Genomic DNA, 26,497 nt, shown 5'->3' on the forward strand with positions numbered 1-26,497 from the left:
TTAGAGAAATGACTGCCTTTCACTTCTCTGTTTTCTTTCACAGCGTCGTGCACCTTTTCATTGCTCTCGCTTTCAGAGCCTCCGCACGGCAGTCGACTCGACATCAGGAAGCACATTGAAGTGAAAGCAGGAAGCGCTGCGACATGCACTGTGCAGATCCCGCCACACTAAGAGGTGAGTGGGTCTGTTCGATGCACAAAGAACGCTTTGAGAAGCGTCAAAGGCAAGTCATTCCGAGTTGGTCGTTTGTGTTTTCCGTTCAGACGCGAAATGCTGAAATGATCTCTCGGCTCCTCGGTTGTCATTTCTGCTCCGTAAAGGAATCACAGCACGCGTCGGCTTCCAGCACGGTGGGTCGGGACACGATGCCGGGGGTCGGAGAGAGCGATGTCTTCCTCGTTAGTATAGGACCTGTCACCTGTCCCCACCTGTCACGCGGGAGACTGGGGTGCATCAGGACGCGCCTTGAAGTGAAAGCAGGATGCGCTGTGACATGCACTGTGCAGATCCCGCCACACTAAGAGGTGGGTCCAGTGGGTCTGTTCGATCACAGCGCTAGGCGAATCCCCAATCCCCTTTTGTGCCTGGCGACAAAAGATGTCTGTTTCCGCCCGGTTTCGAACCGGGGACCTTTCGCGTGTGAGGCGAACGTGATAACCACTACACTACGGAAACGGTGGTAAGACGTGCCCAGCGGCCCAGCGCTGAGCTTCGCCAATGCGATTTAGCTGCTTCCAGTGCCTTTATTGGAGTGCGCTGATGGACCGTGCTCTCTCTCCAGAGACCAGCACGCCTGTCATGGACGGAGCAGGAAAGGCGGCGCCACATTCTACAGCCCTCTCCACGCAATCGACGAAATCGGGCTACTGAAGTGGAGAAAATCGCCTCTCCAGAAAGTGCAAATATCATCTTGGAGACTATAAATCCTATTGCCGAAGGTCAGCCCTGTCTACCAGAGTAACCCTCCCACAGCGATGATCAGCTCGTCTCACACGCGAGAAGTTTCGGTTGGAAACAAGCGCCCCCTCTTCTCGCACGTTTTGCACGTTCGAGTAGTTTTAATGCGGCTCTTTCGTACACGGTGCTGATCTTTTGGAAAGCAGGAGGCAAAACCGAGTCGAACCGCCTGGGTGAAAACCAGGAACCCTAACCGCTAGACTATATGGCAGCGAACAACCATGCTGTTCACGGCATCAAGCAAGCAAACTACATAAATATGAGAAAACACGCAAGAGAGTTGTCACTCAGAGTGTCGAAGGGTCGATGTATACTGGGGCTCAGTTGAAATGCAACGTCAGGACTTTTCCGAATTATGTCACACGAAGAGAGCACAGCCCTTTCCGCCCTGCCGCGTGTGTCTCGGTAACTCGCTGTGATCGTATAGTGGTCAGTACTTTGCGTTGTGGCCGCAACAACCCCGGTTCGAATCCGGGTCACGGCAGAATAGGGGCGTCTGCTTTTACTACTCGCACGAATGAAGGCAAAAAAAAGCCAATCGACGTGAACGAACGGCGCTTTACAGAGGAGTACTGCCTGACTGGATCGTTGATGAACGACAGAGGCCACTCCGACCTCTTCTCGGTTTTCTTCAATGACTTACTAAGGATCTTCTTCACATTCGCCCATGCAGGGGAAGCCAGTTACACCAAAGCAAACGCAGGAAAGTGCATTTCAAGCAGAGACCAGGAGGGACTTGTTTACACCGAGAGTGGGCGGAGAATGGAACAATGCGCCCAGCCCTGTTGCTGGAGCCGATTCTTGATGAGCTCTTGGGCTCACTAAGAGGCCCCCGCTGGATGCTAATCTTTCTGTTGTTCTTGCAGGTCCTGCGCTGCTTTTGAGCCGACAGAGCTCGACCTGGTCTGTCGGCACAGCCCAATTGCAAATGATCGGCTCCGCGTACAGAAGGAACGTGCGTTTGGTACAAGAGTGCACGAAGGCACCGGAAATACATTGGGAACAAATGACCGGTCGCTCAAGACCTCTGTGAAGTACAGGAGCGTGCAAAACGAGGCTGTTTCCGCCCGGTCTCGAACCGGGGACCTTTCGCGTGTTAGGCAAACGTGATAGCCGCTACACTACGGAAACCTGTAGGGACTGCTGCTGGTGTCTCGCTTGCGTTTCGGGCTGAGAAAGGGACGCGTCACTTTAGGCAGGTGGCGCTGGAGAGAGGAACAAAGGGCGCGATGAAACAAAATGCCGAAACCCGGGATCGAACCAGGGACCTTTAGATCTTCAGTCTAACGCTCTCCCAACTGAGCTATTTCGGCAGTGCGCAAAGCCCACAGCCACCTGCTCCAGCCTTCCTGTGTTGTGGCATGAGCGCACCAAGAGTAGCGGGAGAGTGTTGCAGGAACGTCACTCAGAAGGAAAGGAACATGTGACCGGTCGCTCAAGACCTCTGTGAAGTACAGGAGCGTACAGAAAGAGGCTGTTCCCGTCCGGTTTCGAACCGGGGATTTTTCGCGTGTGAGGCAAACGTGATAACCGCTGCACTACGGAAACGGTGAGAAAAGGGACCCACTGGCAGTGAGTATTGAACCTTATTGCATTACTGCTCCCAACCAGTTGATATCAATTTAATTCCTAAGGGTTATGTTCTTGTTTTGAGTATCTCATGTAGACGTTGTAAACAAGTTCAATTACGAAACGGTCTAAATGAATGATATACTTATGTCCTCTTGATATGTGTAACTCTTTGTAACTGAATGAATTTATATCTTTTGTATTCTGTTAAGCCTTACGATAAGATCTGTTAGGTTTGCATGCATATTCTATATATTAACAAATGTATCCTCGTGTATTAGTACCTGTGTGTGCATTGTTTGAGTTATGTCGCATGGTTGGATTCTAAGACCATTAAAATAATCAATTTTGTGATTTACTGCCACAAAAATAATTGTCCCAGTAAATGCCCAAACCCCTACAGAACTGGTGCCTCGTGAGAGAACACTACAACAGTGTGTGATATCCTGTCCCAGCCTGAGGAGCAGACAGCGAGCCTGTCTCTTAATAATGCTAATAATACAGTGTGTGATTCCCTGCCCCAGCCAGAGGAACAGACAGTGAGCCTGTCTCTCAATAATAATACAGTGTGTGATCTCCTGTCCCAGCCTGAGGAACAGACAGTGAGCCTGTCTCTCAATAATAATAATACAGTGTGTGATTCCCTGCCCCAGCCTGGGGAACACTGAGGCTTTCTCTCAATACTAATAATACAGTGTGTGATATCCTACCCTAGCCTGAGGAACAGACAGTGAGCCTGTCTCTCAATAATAATAATAGAGTGTGTGATTTACTGTCCCAGCCTGAGGAACAGACTGTGAGCCTGTCTCTCAATAATAATAATAGAGTGTGTGATCTCCTGTCCCAGCCTGAGGAACAGACTGTGAGCCTCTCTCAATAATAATAATCCAGTGTGTGATCTCCTGTTCAAGCCCAAGTGAAGACACAGTGAGCCTATCTGTCAATAATAGTAATACAGTGTGTGATCTCCTGTCCCAGCCTGAGAAACAGACAGTGAGCCTGTCTCTCAATAATAATAATACAGCGTGTGATCTCCTGTCCCAGCCTGAGGAACAGACAGTGAGCCTGCCTCTCAATAACAAGCCAATGTGTGATCTCCTGTCCCAGCCTGAGGAACAGAGAGTGAGCCTGTCTCTCAATAATAATACAGTGTGTGATCCTCTGTCCCAGCCTGAGAAACAGACAGTGAGCCTGTCTCTCAATAATAATACAGTGTGTGATCCTCTGTCCCAGCCTGAGGAACAGACAGTGAGCCTGTCTCTCAATAATAATAATACAGTGTGAATTCCTGTCTCAGCTTGTGGAACATACAGTGAGCCTGTCTCTCTATAATAATAATATAATGTATGACCTCCTGTCCCAGCCTGGGGAATATACAGTGAGCCTGTCTCACTATAATAATAATACAGTGTCTGATCTCCTGTCCCAGCCTGAGGAACAATGAGCCTGTCAATCAATAATAATACAGTATGTGATGTCCTGTCTTCGCCTGAGGAACAGAGAGTAAGCCTGTCTCTCAATAATAACAATTCAGTGTGGGATCTCCTGTCCCAGTCTGATGAACAGACAATGAGCCTCTCTCTCAATAAAAATAATACAGTTTGTGATCTCCTGTCCCAGCCTGAGGAACAAACAGTGAGCCTTTCTCAAAATAATAATAATACAGTGTGGGATCTCCTGTCCCAGCCTGGGGAACAGTGTGCCAGACTCTCAATAATATTAATAATAATAATACAATGTGATCTACTGTCCCAGATTGAGGAACAGACAGTGAGCCTGTCTCAATAATTATACAGTGTGTGACCATCTGTCCCAGACCGAGGAAAAGACAGTGAGTCTGTCTCTAAATAATAATAATACAGTGTGGGATCTCTTGTCCCAGCCTGGGGAACAGTGAGCCAGACTCTCAATAATAATAATACAGTGTGATCTACTGTCCCAGCCTGAGGAACAGACAGTGAGTTTGTCTCTCAATAATAATACAGTGTTATCTCCTGTCCCAGCCTGGGGAACAGACAGTGAGCCTGTCTCTCAATAATAATAATACAGTGTGTGATCTCCTGTCCCAGACTGAGGAACAGACAGTGAGACTGTCTCTCAATAATTATAATAATACTGTGTGAGCTCCTGACCCAGCCTGGGGAACATACAGTGAGCCTGTCTCTCTAAAATAATAATTCAGTGTGGGATCTCCTGTCCAACTCTGAGGAACAGACAGTGAGCCTGTCTCTAAATAATAATAATACAGTGTGTGATCTCCTGTCCCAGCCTGAGGAACAGTGAGCCTGTCAATCAATAATAATACAGTATGTGATGTCCTGTCTGAGCTTGAGGAACAGAGAGTAAGCCTGTCTCTCAATAATAATAATACAGTGTGGGATCTCCTGTCCCAGCCTGGGGAACAGTGAGCCAGACTCTCAATAATCTTAATAATAATAATACAGTGTGATCTACTGTCCCAGCCTGAGGTACAGTGAGCCTGTCTCTCAATAATAATATAGTGTGTGACCATCTTCTGTGGTCTGTTTCAAATCCGCCCGCGATGAGACACCGAGGAGAAATGAAGAGCCCCAGTCGCGCTAGAAAATCACCCGGGAAAGAGACTTTCAATGTAGGAAAAAAAAGTCGTTAGTAACAGACATAATATGTTTGTTTTGTTTTTTTAATCGCTGCGATGTGTGACTAAGCTCATACGACTAAGAGTTGCCCCCTTTGTCTAGATCTGGTAACCTGCTCATCGCTGGTGGGCCAGATCGTGTCCCCCGTCACTACACTGGGGCATTAAGACCCACACAGAGCGCAGGGTGAGTGCCCCCTGCTGGCCCCACTGAGAGGTTGTATCCCACCTCCTCCGCTCTCTGCGAAAAGCAGTATCGTCAGGCCCTGACATCCCACCCCCGCCACTGTCTACGTAAAGTAGTATCGTCAGGGCCTGACATCCCACTCCCGCCACTCTCTGTGTAAAGTAGTGTCATATGGCCCTGACACCAATCCCTCCACTCTCTGCATAAAGCAGTGTCTTATGGCCCTGAAACCCTCCCCTCCACTCTCTACATAAAGCAGTGTTGTCAAGCCCTGACATCCCTCCCCCACCACTCTCTGCGTAAAGCACTGCCGTATAACCCTGACACCCACCCCTCCACACTCTGCGTTAAGCTGTGTTGTCAGGCCCTGATATCCCACCCCCGCCACTCTCTGTGTAAAGCAGTGTCATATGGCCCTGACATCCCACCCCCACCACTCTCTGTGTAAAGCACTGCTGTATGGCCCTGACATCACACCGCCACCACTCTCTGCGGAAAGCACTGTCATATAGCCCTGACACCCACCCCTCCATTTTTTGCATAAAGCAGTGTCGTCAAGCCCTGCCACTCTCTGCGTAAAGAAGTGTCGTATGGCCCTGAAATCCCACCCCCACCACTAACTGTGTAAAGTAGTATCGTCAGGCCCTGACATCCCACCCCTGCCACTCCCTGCGTAAAGAAGTGTCATATGGCCCTGACATCACACCCCCACCACTCTCTGTCGAAAGCACTGTCGTATAGCCCTGACATCCCACCCCTCCACTCTCTGCATAAAGCAGTGTCGTCAAGCTCTGACATCCCACCCCCACCACTCTCTGTGTAAAGCAGTGTCATATGGCCCTGACATCCTAGCCCCGCCACTCTCTGTGTAAAGCAGTGTCATATGGCATTGACATCCCACCCCCACCACTCTCTGTGTAAAGCACTGTTGTATGGCCCTGACATCACACCCCCACCACTCTCTGCGGAAAGCACTGTCGTATAGCCTTGACACCCACCTCTCCACTCTCTGTGTAAAGCAGTGTCATCTAGCCCTGACATCCCACCCCCTCCACTCTCTGAATAAAGAAGTGTCGTATGGCCCTGACATCCCACCCCTCCACTCTCTGCGTAATACGGTATCGTCAGGCCTTGACATCCAACCCCCGCCACTCTCTGCGTAAAGCAGACACGTTACAGACATTTACAACAAAGACATATTATAAAATATTGACATATACTGTAGGCGGCTGGAGCATTATTGGGAGACAGACTCACTGTTCCTCAGGCTGTGACAGGAGATCACATACTGGGCTGCCAGATCAACTGAGTTCACTCCTCCCTCTCCCAGTAGGATTGGGACCCGTTGTGATTCTGGCAGGTGTGGGAACTCTGGGATTAGATTTCTGAATTTCGGGAAGAATGTTTCTCTAATCCCAGAGTATCTGTCACAGTGCAGTAGGAAGTGCACCTCTGTCTCTATTTCTCCCCGCTGGCAGTGGGAGCACAGCCTGTCCTCTCTGGGCAGCCAGGTCTGCCTGTGTCGCCCAGTTTCTATGGCCAGGTTGTGGTCACTGAGCCTGTACTTCGTCAGGGTCTGTTTCTGTTTGTTATTTTTTATTTTGGTCAAATATTCAGCTAGTGTGTATTGTCTGTTTAAGGTTCTGTAGCATTCCAGTTTATGTTGTGTTTGTGTGTGTGTGTCCCAGTGTGTGAGATATTGCTGTTTGATCTGTGCTGTGATGTGGTTGAGTCTGGGTTGTGGTGCTCTAGCAGTGCTGTCCTGAGGCTGGTTAGTGTCGGTGTCACTCACTGCGAGTGTGATCTCAGCAGAGTCTCTGTACTATTGGGACACTTGACTCACCTGTCTCTCTCTTTCTCTCCCTGTGCTGTCCCTCTCCTGCCCCCTCTCTCCCTCCTCGGACTCCAGCTGGAGGAGGTCCAATCACCACCTCCTGTGAGACAGAAGAAAAATAAGGTGGGTAATGCTCTGATCCTCTCTTTACATCTGTCCAGTGTCCAGTCAGTATCCAGTCAGTGTGTCTGTATGAACCCCTCTCTCTCTCTCAGTGCAGTGTTCATGTACTGGAGTGTCCAGTCAGTGTGTCTGTATGAACCCCTCTCTCTCTCTCAGTGCAGTGTTCATGTCCTGGAGTGTCCAGTCCGACTCTTAACGTGACTCTCCTGTCTCTGCTTCAGAAGCACTGGTGCGTCTTTTTAAAGTCCCTGAGCTGCGTGTCGGTGGAGACAGATGATCAGGACGAGCTGATGGAGGCGGCGGAGACCGTGGGTCAGGAGAGGAAGAGCGAGGGAGAGGAGGAGCAGGATGCCGGGAAGGACAAGTAGAGGAAGAGGAGGTGCAGGTGAGCAGACAGGGGGGCGCCGCCCGGTCATGTCTGTGATTCAAGGAGGAGTCTCCTCTTGCTGTTTGATGTCATGGTGACGTCTGTGTCTGTGTCCCTCACACCTGCAATAACAATATTCTTTCCAGGTTCCTTTCCTGGTTCTGTGCCAGCTAAGATCTGGACTGGACTGGACTGGACTGGACTGGAGTGGAGCTGAGGGACACCAGACTGGACTGCACTGAAGCTGAGGGGCCCCAGACTGAACTGGACAGGAGCTGAGGGACACCAGACTGGACTGGACTGGAGCCTAGGGACACCAGACTGGACTGGACCGGAGCTGAGAGACACCAGACTGGACTGCACCGGAGCTGAGAGACACCAGACTGGACTGGACCTAAGCTGAGGGACCCCAGTCTGGACCGAAGCTGAGGGACACCAGACTGTGCTGGACCGAAGCTGAGGGAACCCAGTCTGTGCTGGACCGAAGCTGAGGGACCCCAGTCTGGACTGCACTGGAGCTGAGGGGCCCCAGACTGGACTGGACTGAAGCTGAGGGGCCCCAAACTGGACTGGACTGAAGCTGAGGGACCCCAGACCCCAGTCTGGACTGAAGCTTGTAATTTTTGTTCTTTTGTTAAGCATCAATAAACTTTTTAAAAAAAAAATCTATTTAGCTTTTGGTTTTGGTTTTTTCCCTCCCCCCCCCCAAAGTTGCTGCTGGGAGAGGTGTGAGTGGGGCCAGCAGGGGGCGCTCTCACCCTGTGGTCTGTGTGAGTCCTGATGCCCCAGTATAGTGACGGGGGACACTGGACTGTAAACAGGCGCCGTCCTTCGGATGGGAGGTCAAACCAAGGTCCTGACTCTCTGTGCTCATTAACAATCCCGGGGTGTCTCTGGAGAAGAGTAGGGGTGTTACCCCAGTGTCCTGGCCTGATTCCCCCCCTGGTCTTGACCCATCATGGCCTCCTACTCACCCCCCTCTCTGAACTGGCTCCATCCCTCTGTTCCCTCTGCTGTGTGCTGAGCGGACTGGAGCATCATCCAGGTGGGGGCTGCACACTGGGGGGGCTGGAGGGGATCCCCCTGACCTGGGAAGAGCTCTGAGTGGAGAGTCCAGACGAATTAATTATTATTATTATTCGTGCTGCACTGGGCTTCAGTCCTGGCAGTGAGAGGGGGACTCTGTGATCAGTACAGATACTTATGACTGTATAATAATACACGATAGAAATGGAAAACAGGGTAGCGCTGTAGTCTCTTCGAAACGTTTTGAACTGTCAGAAGTAGTTTTCACAACCCGGACTCGTGAAGGTACAGGTCTTCTCCCATCGTCCGGAGCAAGGTGTATCGTGTCCTGGTGATTTCTCCCGTTTCGAACGGAGTTTAATGTCGCATTTCTACTTTATTAGAGAGAGGCACTGAACATCCTGTGATGGACTGGTGTCCTGTCCAGGGTGTGTGAGGGTGTGTGTGTCCTGTGATGGACTGGTGGATCACAATATTAATTCTCCTCCTTGATTCCCTCCTTCATCACCAGAGTGAAAGCGGGACACGGCAGTAAAAGCTCAGCCCTGCGGGTGGTAGTCCTCTCGGCCACACGGGGGTGCTGTGGCTCCACGGGGGGCGTTATGTTCAAGTCCCGCTGGGAATCGCACCGACGCGGGAGTTCGTGAACGTCCCAGACACCAAGAAAACGAGAGAGAAAAAAGGTCGTTTTCGGGGTTCAAGAAGCAACCCCGAGATTCAGGGAGTTTCCCCGCTGAGCTTACTCTGCCGAAAACACGCAGGTTTTATTTTTTTCCCGTGCCCCCCCCTCACACAGGCCGTTTCTGTAGCGTGAAGTTGTGTTTTTTTGCGCGGCGGTCGGTGAAGGGCGAAATTGTATTTATTTTTTTCCCACGGTTTGAAACAGAAACAGCCGGGTGGTGTTGTAGAGAGGTCGACGTGCCCGGTTTTCCTTGTCTGCGAAGCCCGTTTTTTTTGGGGGGGGTGGGGGGGGGTCGTGAGGTCCCACGCAGCGCTCGGAAAAGAAAATGACGTTTCTTTTCCCCGCAGGACGGGGGGGGGGGAACCCGTGTTTTTTGGACGTGGCGTGGCCCGAAATTTCCGCCCTTGGGCGCTAGAGGGGGGTGGAGTTTGGTCTTTCTTTGATTTGGGGGTCGGCGGGGGGGTCTAATTTCACTGAACCAAACCCCACGGAAACCCGTGTTGGACGTGGGGGTGCTGAATGCGCCCTCGACGTGATTTTGTCTTTAAATTCAAGTGCAGCTTTTGTAAGCCTTGGGCCGGAAACAGCTGGACCCGTTTCCCCTGCCTGTCCGAGGTGGCGACTACCGGGGTCGTACAGGGACACCCGGCTGGCCGCCGAGAGTTGGGAAAAATAAAATGTCCACCCAAAAAAAAACAGCAACCGTGAAAAATGTCGGCCATTTTTGTTTCGCGGCCGAGCCGTGAGCGCGTTTGGGGCGACGTCACGGTGGCGTCACAATGAGCTGCCTGACGTCACAGAGCGGGGGCGGCGCCGGAGCCCCATGAGCTCAGAGGAGTGAAGAGAGAAGAGGAGGAGGAAAGCGCTATATAGTCCTTTCTAAACACGTGTTTCTTCCAATAAAGTTACTTCGACTTAGATCGTTAGTTTCAGCTTCAGAAACGCTCTTCAGAATCCCCGTGAAATCGGTAAGTCAGTCAAAAGTGAGAAATAACAAAATAAGTGGAGAAATAAGTTGTTTTTTTACCGTTACTCAACTCTTATGGGTGTGATCGTGCTGTAAAAAGATATTGAGAGGAGGTGCACCTCTACTCAGAGAGTGGTGGGGGTGGGGAACAAGCTGCCCAGCCCTGTGGTTGAAGCCGATACCCTGGCTTCTCTCCAGACACAGCTGAGTGAGCTCCTCCAGTCAGGACAGGAGGCTCTTCTGTACACAGAGGGTGGCGGGGGTGTGGAACAAAGCTGATAACCTGGCTCCTCTCCAGACACAGCTGGGTGAGCTCCTCCTGTCAGGACAGGAGGCTCTACTGTACACAGAGGGTGGTGGGGGTGGGGAACAAGCCGCCCAGCCCTGTGGTTGAAGCCGATACCCTGGCTTCTCTCCAGCCACAGCTGGGTGAGGTCCTCCAGTCAGGACAGGAGGCTCTTCTATACACAGAGGGGGGCGGGGGTGGGGAACAAGCCGCCCAGCTGTGTGGCTCCGCCCCCTCCCCTCCCCTCTGTGACTCTGCTTGTCTCGGCAGGACGATGGACCGACAGAGATGCCGCACGGCCGTGCGCGGTCGCAGCAGGACCCGAGCCTGGCGAGGCGTCGTAAGTCCACCCCTCCCGCCCGCCGTCCAGCGTCCAGCGTCCAGCCCTCCTCCGACTGACCTCTCCGCCCCCAGCAGCGCTCGCTGTATTATAATAATAATAATAATAAACTTCACTGATAGAGCACCTTTCACACACATAGCAGCGCAAAGCGCTTGACAGACCAGGTCTCACGGTAACACCTCCAGACGAGGAGAGACACTTCCAGTGGTGATCTTGACTGAGGACATGCCTCGGCTCAAGAGACAGGGTCGCGGGTCCATTATGGCCTTCTAAGAGCACAGATTGCCTCTGGACGTCCCAGACTCTTACTGGACACACTGTAGAGACTCACCTGTCCAGACTCTCACTGGACACACTGTACACACTCACCTGTCCACACTCTCACTGGACACACTGTACACACTCACCTGTCCAGACTCTCACTGGACAGACTGTAGAGACTCACCTGTCCACACTCTCACTGGACACACTGTAGAGACTGCCCAAGGCCTCTAGTCTCGACACGACTGGGCTGGGCTATGTGGTCAGAGCTGTCTTGGAGATGAGCAGTTTGGCGTCTTCACAGGTCACACCGGTCAGGCCGAACCCGGACTGGCAGCGGGAGAGATCCCGGCCCAAGTCCCGGTGCTTTTCCGTAAGTCTGACCCGGTCGCCTTCCGCGAGACTGGACCGGCCGCCCTGTGGTGGACCCGGTGCCCCACATCTACCCTACAGCTCCCCACACTGACCCCTAAACTCCTGATACCCTACAGCTCCCCACACTGACCCCTAAACTCCCGATACCCTACAGCTCCCCCCACTGACCCCTAAACTCCCGATACCCTACAGCTCCCCCCACTGACCCCTAAACTCCCGATACCCTACAGCTCCCCACACTGAACCCTAAACTCCCGATACCCTACAGCTCCCCACACTGACCCCTAAACTCCCGATACCCTACAGCTCTCCACACTGACCCCTAAACTCCCGATACCCTACAGCTCCCCACACTGAACCCTAAACTCCCGATACCCTACAGCTCCACACACTGACCCCTAAACTCCCGATACCCTACAACTCCACACACTGACCCCTAAACTCCCGATACCCTACAGCTCCCCACACTGACCCCTAAACTCCCGATACCCTACAGCTCCCCCCACTGACCCCTAAACTCCCGATACCCTACAGCTGCTCACACTGACCCCTAAACTCCCGATACCCTACAGCTCCCCACACTGACCCCTAAACTCCCGATACCCTACAGCTCCCCACACTGACCCCTAAACTCCCGATACCCTACAGCTCCACACACTGACCCCTAAACTCCCGATACCCTACAGCTCCCCACACTGACCCCTAAACTCCCGATACCCTACAGCTCCACACTCTGACCCCTAAACTCCCGATACCCTACAGCTCTCCACACTGACCCCTAAACTCCCGATACCCTACAGCTCCCCACACTGACCCCTAAACTCCCGATACCCTACAGCTCCCCACACTGACCCCTAAACTCCCGATACCCTACAGCTCCCCACTCTGACCCCCACAGTCCTGATGGCCGAGAGGTCTCTGCTTGCTGTAGTGATCGAGTGAGCTCTGTGGACCTGATCTCTGTCTTGTGTCCTCGTTTCCAGCGTCTTCTAGTGGTCCGGCATTTCACACGACCTGAAGGTGAGATCTGGGGAGGAGACAGAGCACCCCCTAACACCCCTGAGCTGGGTTACAGGGTAAGACAGCTTCTTACTGTTGGACACACCTGTCCACACTCTTACTGGACACACTGGACACACTCGCCTGTCCAGACACTTACTGGATACACTGGACATACTCACCTGTCCGGACTCTTACTGGACACACTGTACAGACTCACCTGTCCACACTCACCTGTCCAGACTCTTACTGGACACACTCTCACTGGACACACTGTCCACACTCACCTGCCAACACTCTCACTGGACACACTGTACACACTCACCTGTCCAGACTCTCACTGGACACACTGGACACACTCACCTGTCCAAACTCTCACTGGACACACTGTACACACTCACCTGTCCACACTCTCACTGGACACACTGTACACACTCACCTGTCCAGACTCTTACTGGACACACTGTACACACTCACCTGTCCACACTCTCATTGGACACACTGTACACACTCACCTGTCCAGGCGTAGTCTCTGCTCCTCATCCCCCCTGCGTTGTGTCTCCCCCTCTCCCCGCTGGACAGAATCCTGTGGTGTCTTCCTGTTTCCCCGAGCTCGTCCAGAAGCTGGAGAGGGCGGCCGAGCTGCAGCTGGAGCTCCCGGGGTCGCCCTGCTCGTCCCGCTCAGGCTCACCCGGCTCGTTCCGCTCGGTGTCCCCCCCCTCCTCGCCCGAGAGCCCCCTCCGCTCCCCGCCCCCGGCCCCCCCCTCCAGCCCCCTCAGGCCCCTGCCCGCCCCGCCCTGCCGCCCCCCCTTCCTCGCCGCCATGCCCCTCGAGCCCCCCCTGCTGCCCGGGGCGGTGCCCCTGCCCCTGCCCCCACCCGTCCTGCCCCCCATCGCCCGCCCGGCCCCGCCAGGCCCCGCCTGGGGCTCCCCGGTGCGGAGGGCAAGGAGAGAGGCTGAGATGTCTGACGAGGCAAGTGGGGCAAAGTCCGTCTGTCCGTCTGACCTTCTGTCCGTCTGTCCGTCCATCTGTCCGTCTATCCTTCAGTCCATCTGTCCCTCTGTCCATCTGTCCTTTTCTCTGTCCTGTCCTTCTGTCCTTTTCTCTGTCCTTCTGTCTTTCTGTTCTTTTCTGTGTCCATCTGTCCTTCTGTCCATCTGTCTTTCTGTCCTTTTCTCTGTCTTTTTGTCCATCTGTACTTCTCTCTTTCTGTCTTTCTGTCCTTCTGTCTGAGTCTCTCTTTTTCTCTGTGTCTGTCCCTCTCTCCCTGTCTCTCTCCCTGTGTCTTTCCATGTCTCCCTGCTCTCTGTCTATCCTGCGTTGTCCCAGCTGGGTCTCTCTCCCTGTGTCTCTCCGTGTGTCTCCCTGCCTGTCTCTCTGTCTGTCCTGCGTTGTCCCAGCTGGGTCTCCCTCCCTCCTCTCTCTCCGTGTGTCTCCCTGCTCTCTGTCTGTCCTGCGTTGTCCCAGCTGGGTCTCTCTCCCTGTGTCTCTCCGTGTGTCTCCCTGTCTGTCTCTCTGTCTGTCCTGCGTTGTCCCAGCTGGGCCTGTCTCCTCTGCTCTCTGACTTCAGCTCTGTTCGCCGATGTCCCGCCAGCCCGTCTCTCTCTAAGCCTGTCTCTTGACTTGCAGGAGGAAGAGGAGGTGGAGACAGCTCTTCCGGCAGGAGAGAGGAAGGAGGTCAGTGCTGGTCCCACCCTGCCCCCTGTCCTGTCTGTGGTGGAGTTTTGCCGTCTTGTCTGTCCCTGGGTCTCAGTGTCTCTTTCAGCCCTGTCTGTCAGTGTCTCTCTCGGCCTGCTGTCTGCCTGTCCCTGCCTCTCTGTCTCTCTCTATTTCAGCCCTGACTGTCAGTGTCTCTCTCCTCCTCCTCTCTGTCCTCAGTGTGTCTCTCTCCTCCTCCTCTCTGTCCTGTGGTGTCCAGTGGGTCAGTATTAGTGGGCTACACCCAGGCTCACTCACTGCGAGTGTGATCTCAGCAGAGTCTCTGTGCTCTTGGGACACTTGACTCACCTGTCTCTCTCTTTCTCTCCCTGTGCTGTCCCTCTCCTGCCCCCTCTCTCCCTCCTCGGACTCCAGCTGGAGGAGGTCCAATCACCACCTCCTGTGAGACAGAAGAAAAAGAAGGTGGGTAATGCTCTGATCCTCTCTTTACTCCTGTCCAGTGTCCAGTCAGTGTGTCTGTATGAACCCCTCTCTCTCTCAGTGCAGTGTTCATGTACTGGAGTGTCCAGTCAGTGTGTGTGTATGAACCCCTCTCTCTCTCAGTGCAGTGTTCATGTCCTGGAGTGTCCAGTCAGTGTGTCTGTATGAACCCCTCTCTCTCTCAGTGCAGTGTTCATGTCCTGGAGTGTCCAGTCAGTGTGTCTGTATGAACCCCTCTCTCTCTCAGTGCAGTGTTCATGTACTGGAGTGTCCAGTCCGACTCTTAACGTGACTCTCCTGTCTCTGCTTCAGAAGCGCCGATGCGTCTTTTTGATGTCCCTGAGCTGCGTGTCGGTGGAGACAGAAGATCAAGACGAGCCGATGGAGGTGGCGGAGCCTGTAGCTCAGGAGAGAAAGAGCGAGGGAGAGGAGGAGCAGGCTGCCGGGAAGGACAAGAAGAGGAAGAGGAGGAGCAGGTGAGCAGACAGGGGGGCGCCGCCCGGTCATGTCTGTGATTCAAGGAGGAGTCTCCTCTTGCTGTTTGATGTCATGGTGACGTGTGTGTCTATGTCCCTCACACCTGCAATAACAATATTCTTTCCAGGTTCCTTTCCTGGTTCTGTGCCTGCTAACATCTGGACTGGACTGGACTGGACTGGACTGGACTGGAGCTGAGGGACACCAGACGACTGGACTGGAGCCTAGGGACACCAGACTGGACTGGACCGGAGCTGAGAGGCACTAGACTGGACTGGAGCTGAGGTACACCAGACTGTGCTGGACCGAAGCTGAGGGACCCCAGTCTGGACTGAAGCTGAGTGACCCCAGACTGTGCTGGACCGAAGCTGAGGAACCCCAGTCTGTGCTGGACCGAAGCTGAGGGACCCCAGTCTGTGCTGGACTGAAGCTGAGAGACCCCAGACTGTGCTGGTCTGAAGCTGAGGGACCCCAGACTGGACTGCACTGGAGCTGAGGGACACCAGACTGGACTGGACTGGAGCTGAGGGGCCCCAGACTGGACTAGACTGGAGCTGAGAGGCCCCAGACTGGACTGGACCAAAGCTGAGGGACCTCAGGCTGTGCTGTACCGAAGCTGAGGGATCCCAGACTGTGCTGGACCGAAGCTGAGGGACCCCAGTCTGTGCTGGACCGAAGCTGAGGGACCCCAGACTGGACCGAAGCTGAGGGACCCCAGTCTGTGCTGGACCGAAGCTGAGGGACCCCAGACTGTGCTGGACTGATGACCTTTTGTTAAGCATCAATAAATTTTTTTAAAAAAAAATCTGTTTAGCTTTTGGTTTTTTCCCTGCCCCCCCCCCCCAAAGTTGCTGCTGGGAGAGGTGTGAGTGGGGCCAGCAGGGGGCGCTCTCACCCTGCGGTCTGTGTGGGTCCTGATGCCCCAGTATAGTGACGGGGGACACTGGACTGTAAACAGGCGCCGTCCTTCGGATGAGACGTCAACAGACGTTAATGAGACTCATTAACAATCCCGAGGTGTCTCTGGAGAAGAGTAGGGGTGTTACCCCAGTGTCCTGGCCTGATTCCCCCCCTGGTCTTGACCTATCATGGCCTCCTTATCACCCCCCTCTCTGAACTGGCTCCATCCCTCTGCTCTCCTCCCCACTGAGAGCTGCTGTGTGCTGAGCGGACTGGAGCATCATCCAGGTGGGGGCTGCACACTGGGGGGGCTGGAGGGGATCCCCCTGACCTGGGAAGAGCTCTGAGTGGAGGGTCCAGACTTATTAATTATTATTATTATTCGTGCTGCACTGGGCTCCTGTCCTGGCAGTGAGAGGGGGACTCTGTGATCAGGACAGATACTTATGACTGTCTAATAATACACGATAGAAATGGAACACAGGGTAGCGCTGTAGTCTCTTTGAAACGTTTTGAACTGTCAGAAGAAGTTTTCACAACCCGGACTCGTGAAGGTACAGGTCTTCTCCCATCGTCCGGAGCAAGGTGAGAGGCCACCCCCTCGGGGCGCAGTATCCCCGATGCACCCCCCCCCACCACCCAAAACGACACACACTTCTGTGACGATTGGGAGACCCCGGTTCGACCAGCCCCTGCGGTGGAGGAAACGACCCGCTGGAGAGAACACGCAGACTCCACACAGAAGGGTCACCTCGGCATTTATTCCAACAGCAAAACAACACCAGAGAGAAACGGTCTCCGAAAGAGAAGCGTACACCGGGAAAAACACGACAGGGTCATTACAAATGGGAATAGGAGTTCTTTTTTTCTTTTCCGGACGTCAGCTGTATCGTGTCCTGGTGATTTCTCCCGTTTCGAACGGAGTTTAATGTCGCGTTTCTACTTTATTAGAGAGAGACACTGAACTTTGGGGAACGTGACATCCACCCAGTATTACTAGTAGATTGATAAATGTAAATGTTCTTTTTCCCCCTGTATTATATACCTCGCGAAATATAACGATGGCCAACTCCTTAAGTCGAAATTTAAACCCTTTTCACGCTACAAGACTCCGGACGTTTCCTTTTTTGTCCTCTTTGGCCTCCAAAATAAAAAAAAAACTGGGATCCATCGTGGCGTTGCCAAATTAAAACGTCAACCACTTTTCGGGCTTTCGAAACTGTTTGTGTGGAGTCTGCATGTTCTCCTTGTGTTCTCCGAGTCCAAAGACAGGTTTTTGGGCTAATTGGCTTCTGGGAAAACTGGCCCTGGTGTGTGTGTGTCCTGTGATGGACTGCTGTACTGTCCAGGGTGTGTGAGTGAGTCTGTGTGTGTCATGTGATGGACTGGTGTCCTGTCCAGGGTGTGTGAGTGTGTGTGTCTGTGTGTCCTGTGAGGGACTGGTGTCCTATCCAGGTTGTGTGTGTGTGTGTCCTGTGAGGGACTGGTGTCCTGTCCAGGGTGTGTGTGTGTGTGTGTGTGTGTGTGTGTCCTGTGAGTGACTGGTGTCCTGTCCAGGGTGTGTGAGTGTGTGTGTGTCCTGTGATGGACTGGTGTCCTGTCCAGGATGTGTGAGTGAGTGTGTGTGTGTCCTGTGATGGACTGGTGTCCTGTCCAGGGTGTGTGAGTGTGTATGTCTGTGTGTCCTGTGATGGACAGCCTGGACACCCATGAGACACTGTCTTCCTCAGAAGACTCTCACGGAGGGCACACTGTCCCTAACCCGGGTCTAGAAGAAACTACAGTGATCTATAATTCCTGCGCCTCGGAAGGGGTTAAGACGTCTATGTCCGGCGCCCGCGCCCGCGGACCGGCGGTTCGGCGTCGCGCTCCGCAGCTCGAGCTTCGGTGCGAGGCAGGGCGGGAGGGAGTCGATGTGGCCTCGGCGCCATCTTTGCTGGTGAGTCAATTGTGACCGTTGCGGTACAATAAACCATCAATAAATCTTTTCCCACCCCGACAAGTATTTCTGTCGCGGCCCACGTCCCTTACAATCGACAACCTATAAAAAAACAGTAGCCCTTCGCAACATTACACGCCATTTTTTTATTTTAAACGTCCGTTAGATACGGAGGTGGCTCGATACCTGTCTTAACCTCGCCAGCGTCTTCAAACAGGCAAGTTAATTTTATTTGGGGTCCCTCAGAATTGTGACAGAAATGTCAGTGAACCACAATAAAAAACGAAACTTTTTTTTTAAAGGCGATGAATGGATTTTAAGAGTAACCGTGTAGCGACTGACGTAAGGAAAAAAAAGTTGTCTTTCCCTACGAAGACCTTTTGGTACAGGACTTTCTTTAAATATCAGTTGTGCATAGCGTTTTACAAAAAGTTGATGATGATCTTGGAGATAATTGCAAAGGAAAATTGAGATAACTACCAAAACATTACGTGTGAAACGACAGGACAGAACTTTGAACCCACAAAGAAACAAAGGTATGAAATATTGCCTCGTCATGGGGGGTTGATAATTGTAATAAGTGTTCCTAATTTTCGTAAAGAAATGTATACTATGGGAGTCACACGTGAGATTTAGTGTATATACGTTTCATATTGTGCATATATACGGGGTTAAAAAGTGGAATGAGTATGATTATAAACTCGGGTGTCCTATAATCAGATCATTTTTGAACAAGCTTTGATTAGACAGGTGAAAAACAACATCATAATATATTCTCACGTCTGAATATCAGCTTCTCCCCTCTGGCCAACATTTCAGGGCTCCCAGGTGTAGATCCCAAATTGAAACAAATATTCATTTGTTACCCAATTAAACAGTTAATAGAAGTGAGTGACCAGGGTAAATAAAGGTGGGTCAGTGTAAACTGTTTATTCTGGACCAGACTTTGTCATGTGTGATGTGTCATGACTTCTTATATTAAGTTTTATCTTTATATTTAGTTATACATGTGTAATAGATGCGATGTGTGTCCATAAAAAGGTTTCTCCAGGGGAAAATCAAGTTGGTTTTAAAACCGTGTTTCCTTTGTAGGGTACGTTTGCATTCCAAGTGTGGGGTTTTTGCCTTTTTATCATATTTTGGATGTGAATCCGTGGTATTTTTGCAGAGACAAGTTGCCTTTCTTATACGCAGAGGGATCTGCTCGTGAGATGTCCGCCCGGTCCATTTCTGAGCTCAGTATAAGGTGTAGAAAGCATGACTGTCATCATAACCCGCCTCTCACCCAGGTGTGGAATAATGTTGTGACTATTGCTTCAACAATAACATGCTGATTGCATGTTTCTAGATGGGTATAACAGAGATCTCAACTACTGAGGGGCTGAGCTATATAATTGCTAACACTTATATAGCGCTTTTCTGGACACCCCACTCAATGCGCTGCACAGGGAATGGGGTATCCCTCTACCGCCACCAATGTACAGCCCCCACCTGGATGATGCGACGGCAGCCATAGTGCGCCAGAACGCTCCCCACACACCAGCTCTCAGTGGGGTGGAGAGCAGAGAGATGAAGCCAGTTCAGAGAGGGGGGTTATTAGGAGGTCATGATTGGTAAGGGCCAATGGGAAATTTGGCCAGGACGCCTGGGTTACACCCCTACTCTTTTCGAGAGACGCCCCGGGATTTTTAATGACCACAGAGAGTCAGGACCTCGGTTTTACGTCTCATCCGAAGGACAGCGCCTGTTTACAGTATAGTGTCCCCCGTCACTATACTGGGGTATCAGACCGCAGGGTGAGCGCCCCCCTGCTGTCCCACTAACACCTCTTCCACCTCTTAGTAGCCAATGAAAAATGGTAGCTTCCTCAGAGACACCGCAGGAAGACAGGAGTTTGTGATGAAAGTTCGAGAGGGATGGCCACACCCTAGTTCGGTCAGACTCGGCTGTCGATATTTTAGCAATCACTCCTGACTCCTCTCCTGAAACACTGTCAATACTGCACGTGATCCCCCTCTCTCCCTCGCGTCCCTCTCCCACCCCGTCTCCACCTGTGTAGCTGCCCCCCCTGGTCACTCCTCCTCGCTGTGCAGGGGGGGGTCCCAGCCTCCTCGTCCTCTGGCCAGGAGCCCTCAGCCAAGCGGGTTCAGCCAGATCATCACTCCATGATCCTTTCAGTATGCTAAATTCCTGGTGTTGTTTTTTTTCTCCCCAGAAAACTGACTGTCCGCCCCACCTCTGCGCTAAGTGGACGATGAAGTCAGGTTCCAGTGTGCCTGGTGTTTACAGGTAATACTTCAGACTGGTCGGCCTCACCTCAGGGTGTCTGGGCGTTTGATATTATACAGTTGCAATGCTGAGGCCTGTGACTGTGATGCTGTAAGGCTACAGGAGTCTCTCTGGAGATCCTGAGTGATTTCCGGCGTTCGTGCGGAAACACAGCCCCACCCTCCCGCGGTGTCCAGTCCACAGAATTTCCTGGAGACGTGGTCTCGCCGATGGGCGACCCCGCCAGCGAGAGACTAGCTGAGGCACAATGTTCTGTACGGTTCAGTTAATTAGACGCGCACAGATGTTGAGCTCATCGTCCTTTTAATTGTGCCATCTATGCTAACTGTAGCAGAGATCGAACTATCAAGGTGACAGATCAATAATTTTAAATTAGATAGATGCATGATATTGCTAGCGCTGATGCAAGAGGCAAGTCAGAGGAACTGAACACAGAATGGATAGGAGTCGCAGTGAGTGAGAGAGGAATGAGCTAAATTATTTTTAATTTAAAAATAATTAAAACACTGAAGAACAGGAGACACAGTGAGAGAGAGGAGATCACAGGAAATACCTCAGTAACAAACATACTAACACACAGGACAGGAGACACAGTGAGAGAGAGAGAGGAGATCACAGAGAATCCCTCAGTAACAAACACACAGGACAGGAGACACAGCGAGAGAGAGGAGATCACAGGAAATACCTCAGTTTTAAGTGCAGACAACCGGACAGGAGACAGAGTGAGGAAGAGTAAATGAAACACAGTAGGATTGATAGGAGACGGGTTATGAAGAGATGGGACACACAGAGATGGAGAGAAGGGAGGCGACAGTTGAACTCGCTGGCTGAGTTAATTGACGCTGCTGTTTCTTTGGCAGATGAAGTCGGGGTCCAGAGTTTCGCTGACATGGCAGAACCGTCCCAGCTCGGTCTCCTCCCATTCCTGCAGGTCAGTGCCCCTTCAGTCAGACCCTGTGTTCGGGGAGACACACAGGGAAGTCGCACACTGTGACAAAAGGCTCCAGAGACATCGCCGAACCACAGAATAGCTCCAGAGCATTTGTGCACCTTTTGGAATTCTTCACGTATAGTGAAAGGTGAAAATAAAACCAAGAATGGGTGACGCGTCTTTACACAGAGGCGGGTGGGGAACAAGCTGCCCAGCCTTGTTGTTGATGCCGATACCCTGGCTTCTCTCCAGATACAGGTGGATTAAATCATGGGTCCAATTAATCACTAACTACCAGACAGGTTTGAAAAACCAAATGGCGTTCTCTCGTTTTTAACCTTTCTTCAATTCTTAGAAAACCTGCACGCAGAAAAAAAATAATTTGCATTTTTTTACTACTTCCAACGGTCAGGTCTGTGGGTATTTAAATCTGACTAGAATGTGTATTGTTCAAAATCTCTTGTTCACTATCAGTGTTGTTGTTTTTAGTGTCATTCTCATTACTCCTGTGGGTTTTATACTGTGGTAAAGAGTTAAAAAAGTCCTCACTTTGTGCTTCTCTCGGTTTGTTGACGGTGGCGTACTCCACATCACTGTTGGGTAGTGTGATGTCTGTAGAGAACAGGATACGGGTCAATACTTATGTTAACTTATACTATACAGGATAAGACTTACATTAACACCATACTGAACAACAGGGCTCACTGTTCACACGCGTATTGACACTGTTCAGACGACAGGACTCACTGTTCACGCTTGTATTCACGCTGTGCACAACAGCAGGACTCACTATTATTACAAATGTTCACACTTGTGTTTAAACTGGACAGAGCAGCAAGAAGTTATCATGATGTTTTATTTCTGCTAGTTTAATAGATAGAAGTAAAAGATCCTCACTTTGTGCGGCTCGGGGTTTGTTGACTGTGGAGTATTCAACAGCAGTATCTGTCTGTGTTAATTCTGCAAAGAATAAAACACGTGTTCTCACCTGTAACACTGTGCAGAGCAAGAGGGAATTCAATGAGTTAACACTGTACAGAACCGGACTCACTGTTCACACTCGTATTGACACTGTACAGAACCGGACTCACTGTTCACACTCGTATTGACACTGTACTGAACAACAGGACTCACTGTTCACACTCATATTGACACTGTACTGAACAACAGGACTCGCTGTTCACACTCGTATTGACACTATACTGAACAACAGGACTCACCGTTCACACTTCTATTAATACTTTTTTGATCAACAGGACTCAGTGTTCACACTCATGTCGACACTTATCACACTCGTATTGACACTGTACTGACCAACAGGACTCATTGTTCACACTCGTATTGACACTATACTGAACAACAGGACTCACTGTTCACACTTATATTGATACTTTTTTGATCAACGGGACTCACTGTTCACACTCGTGTCGACACTGTTCACACTCGTATTGACACTGTACTGACCAACAGGACTCACTGTTCACACTCGTATTGACACTGTACTGAACAACAGGACTCGTGTTGACACCGTTCACACTCGAATCGACGCTGCTCACACTCATGTCGACACTTGACACTCATATCCAGTAAGCCTTTGCTACCATTATCAAACACAGAAATCGTTATAATTTAATTTTAAAAACATGGCTAAGCATGGGTTTAAAGTATATTCAACAGTGCAGGTGCATTCAAAGAAATAGAGTTTCCCAAGCCCTCGGAAAGAATTACCATTTCCAAAGATGTCTAGTCTCAAGCATTAACATCCAAAGTACCTGTCTTAGCTGGGGCAGGAAGTTTGCCAAGCCACCTGAAAGAATTACCATTTCAAAAGATGTCTGTTGTAAGCCAGGTTCAATCATTACCATCCAAAGTATCGGTCTTCCCTTGGGGCAAGAGGGTTTCCTGTGTGTCTAGGATGTGTACTTCCCTTAAATAAAGGATGAATATGGGTACCATAGGTATTAAATCTCTCAAAGCTCAGAGTTAAACTAAAAAACCCTTGGTGAGTGTGTTATAACATGGATGGGTATTTATAGTCCAGTGCCTCCTATTTTACTAGAGATTCTGCTTGGGATTCAGAACTCGGGATCAAAATACTCCTAGGTACAGAGTAATTTTCACACCTTCCTGCTACCATGATCAGAGCAGTATTAGATTAAATTTGTCATTTATTGAAAGCCCAGTTTTTAACAATCATTTTCATTTGAACTTACTTTTTTCAAAAAAGGATCTGAGGTTCACTTCTTGAATTAAATCTTTTGACAAGAGGTAAGACTTCTATTTTACATTTAAACCCATGTTTAGCTGTGTTTTTTAGATTTAACTGAACCAATTTCTGTGTGTAATAATGTCCTTGAATTCTGACAACATCACACTAAATTACATGATATAAAACAGCTAATGTTTCTAGAGATAAAGTTTCTGGGATGCTTCTAATTACTTTGCATTACCAGGGACAGTTTAATTAACCTTGTACAGTACTGAAAGACCAAAATGCTTTTTTTAAAAGTTATTCAACATTTTATAGAACTTTGTCTACTATGGCAACATGATGAGCTTGGCCACTTATCTTAGGATAAAGATAGGATAAAGGTTTATCTTTTGCACCTACCTGCCCCCCAGGGAAGGCCAATGCTTTCTACGTTGATGGTTCCCTACAGTAGACTGTACCTTATCTTCAAAGGTAATGTATATTGACCCAAATCAGTTTTGGAATCCAATCTACTGACGAGATGGAGCACATCCTTTTTTCAGGATTTTAGCATCATATGTTTAGTATATTTAGTCCCTAATGCTGAAAGAAATGATCATAGAACATTTGGACACTTTGTGGGCATGAAATACAAAGAAAATCATGTTCTATGGTACAAGATAAATACAAAATTTAAGCTTTTATTTTAATTAGATTTGTTGTTAAAGCATAAGCAATGATTTATTACATTAATATATGTGAAAATAACATTTTAGCATCATACGTTTAGTATATTTAGTCCCTAATGCTGAAAGAAATGATCATTTGTTTAACACGCACGGGTCTGTCTCAAAGGATGCAGTGCTCCTGAAGGCTCTCAAACCCTGCATTTCAGATGCCTAGCTGTATCCCTCAGAATGACTTATAACCTTACCTGTGGTGTCTTCAGTCCCTATTGCTCAATGCATGGTGTACGTACTACATACATGTGTCTTGAGAATGAGGAATGGGCCCCTGAGACAGTCATTTGCCTGTTTCACAAATGATCGTATTTTACTAGAGATTCTGTTTGGGATTCAGATGTGCATTCGGATTTATTGGTACATGCCCAGGGCAGTAAGCAGTCTGAGGATTTATTTCCAGACAGCATAGAGCAGTGAAGCAGTGAAGTAGTGCATAAAGCATAAGCAATCATTTATTACATTAATATATGTGAAAATAACATTTTAGCATCATTTTAGCATCATACGTTTAGTATATTTAGTCCCTAATGCCAAGGACTCCAGCAGTCTTACAACCACTGCCCTGTTTGCCTCGCCAGACACAATCTCTATTCTGTTGTAATCCACGATGTTCTTCAGGTGATTTATCATGTCCTTCCTCGCCTGTTGAGAGGCCATCCTGATCTCTTCTGCCGTGGCGTGCTTCATACACGCCCTCTTCAAGTGAGCAGGAAGCTGATCAAAAGTATTCAGGCACATCTTGCACACCAGGGGAATCCTCGTGGGTTTCCTTTGAAAATAAATAATACCATCTGTGTATAGAAACAAGCTAAGACTGATTTCTTAAATTATCCTTAATTTTCTCTCTCATAGTTTGAGCATAATGATTTTATTGTATTTATATAAGAATTGCTCATTGCTCCAAAATAAATAATGGTTTCATAAAAAAGTGAACACTTACTTGGTCTCAGTCACAGACTTTCCAATAGAAGCCATTGTGGAGTTCAGCAACTGCAGGTCCTAGAAGTGGGGAAGGAATTTTAAAAGAGAAATTGAATTACAAAACAGAAGGAATGGCTGAGGGATCACTGAAATATATATATATACAAATTCCAAAGACTGAGTCGATATCTCCTTTAGGTGAGGACAGACTGGATCAAACAAAAACAACATTTGAAGTGAATTGCAAATGTATTGAGTTGTGATGCAACTGTAACTTGAACCTAACATGACTGGGGCGTGCATTTTTGAAATTGCATTTTCACAGCTGAAATACAAAATGAAGCTGATCGCAGTCCAAACTCAAGGTATTGTTGTAAAACTAAATATTCAACATGTTTCTACCTGTCCCTTTTCAGCTCACTCAGAAGTCCACAGCCTGCAGCCTGGTGCCTCTCTGTCTCTCCCCCTCCACTGGAGTGATCCAGCTCAGCTCTCTGAGGTTTGGTAGATACATCTTCTTCATGAGTAATGTAGGATCAACTTCTTCAGGCTGGAGGAAGGGCTTGCATTTCGGCAGTAGTAACTGACTGAGTAGTGACTTCTAGGACCTGGTCTTATCAGGTTGCTTTGCCACGTTTGTCAGTTCTGCTGAAAAGACCTGTCTCTAGGAAATTTAGGAAGCAGAAGAATGACTATCTGAAAGGTGACACGATCTGCTGGCTGTTTGATGTGATGTGATGTGATGAATGACACAGGAAATTCGAATTCTTGCAATAAGACAAAACAAGATCCAAAAACACTGGCAGGAGTGCAAAATGTGAGAAGATAAAAAGACACCTGTTTCTGCCCAATTTCAAACAGGGGATCTTGCGCATGTGTGATGAACATGATAATCACAATATTACAGAAATGACAGCAGCATTGAACATGACGAGACGTAAAAGATTGTTAATTCCCTTCAAATACTCAGTGTGTTTATTCTGCTGTATTAATTTACTGTGCTCATCCGGCAGTAACAAACCTGTTATCTACACATTGCTCCCAGAGCTGGATAGGTGACTCCACATTCTACAGCTCTCTAGCAAAAGAGGAAGTCAGACTACAGAAATGGAGTAAATCTCCTCTTCAGAATGTGGAAATATATTCCTGAGAGAAGTCCTTTCTCGAAGTTCAACACTCTCTGCAAGTCACCCATTCCCACCTTGCGCAGTGTAGTGGTTATCGCATTCTCTTAACACACCAAAGGGTTTCAGTTTCAAAGCGGGCGAAAACAAGTGATCACTTTTTGCACATTTGTCACTGCTGAGGTTGCTTTATGGGTCTATTTTCTATACTGTGCTGATCAATTGGAAATCAAATGGCAAAAAAGACCCG

At 49.8% G+C, this 26,497-nt stretch overlaps 3 long non-coding RNA genes and 4 other non-coding genes across 9 annotated transcripts; 3 read left to right on the top strand and 4 right to left on the bottom strand.

The window, feature by feature from the left end:
* Nucleotides 1-602: 602 nt before the first annotated feature.
* trnav-cac (transfer RNA valine (anticodon CAC)) lies at nt 603-675 on the bottom strand. The gene has a single exon. It is a non-coding gene; the product is annotated as a tRNA-Val (tRNA).
* Nucleotides 676-1,369: 694 nt separating this feature from the next.
* Nucleotides 1,370-1,441, top strand: trnah-gug (transfer RNA histidin (anticodon GUG)). Its single transcript has one exon. It is a non-coding gene; the product is annotated as a tRNA-His (tRNA).
* Nucleotides 1,442-2,015: 574 nt separating this feature from the next.
* On the bottom strand, nt 2,016-2,088 carry trnav-aac (transfer RNA valine (anticodon AAC)). Its single transcript has one exon. It is a non-coding gene; the product is annotated as a tRNA-Val (tRNA).
* Nucleotides 2,089-2,197: 109 nt separating this feature from the next.
* trnaf-gaa (transfer RNA phenylalanine (anticodon GAA)) lies at nt 2,198-2,270 on the bottom strand. The gene has a single exon. It is a non-coding gene; the product is annotated as a tRNA-Phe (tRNA).
* A 12,370-nt stretch (nt 2,271-14,640) lies between these two features.
* LOC138243212 (uncharacterized) lies at nt 14,641-15,979 on the top strand. Its single transcript, XR_011192041.1, has 3 exons — nt 14,641-14,714; nt 15,045-15,208; nt 15,337-15,979. It is a non-coding gene; the product is annotated as an uncharacterized lncRNA (long non-coding RNA).
* A 1,972-nt stretch (nt 15,980-17,951) lies between these two features.
* On the top strand, nt 17,952-25,851 carry LOC138243005 (uncharacterized). Of its 3 annotated transcripts, XR_011191875.1 has the most exons (4): nt 18,339-18,584; nt 20,264-20,337; nt 21,198-21,268; nt 25,540-25,851. It is a non-coding gene; the product is annotated as an uncharacterized lncRNA (long non-coding RNA). The 3 variants fall into 3 exon arrangements; XR_011191874.1 differs by lacking the exons at nt 18,339-18,584; nt 25,540-25,851 and adding an exon at nt 17,952-18,048 and having other exon boundaries at nt 21,198-21,395; XR_011191873.1 differs by lacking the exon at nt 25,540-25,851 and having other exon boundaries at nt 21,198-21,395.
* LOC138243006 (uncharacterized) lies at nt 24,691-25,595 on the bottom strand. Its single transcript, XR_011191876.1, has 3 exons — nt 25,526-25,595; nt 25,143-25,201; nt 24,691-24,971 (listed from the first exon to the last, which is right to left on the bottom strand). It is a non-coding gene; the product is annotated as an uncharacterized lncRNA (long non-coding RNA).
* Nucleotides 25,852-26,497: the final 646 nt, after the last annotated feature.

This window comes from Lepisosteus oculatus, chromosome 14, assembly GCF_040954835.1.
Source record: "Lepisosteus oculatus isolate fLepOcu1 chromosome 14, fLepOcu1.hap2, whole genome shotgun sequence".
Taxonomy (NCBI): Eukaryota; Metazoa; Chordata; class Actinopteri; order Semionotiformes; family Lepisosteidae; genus Lepisosteus; species Lepisosteus oculatus.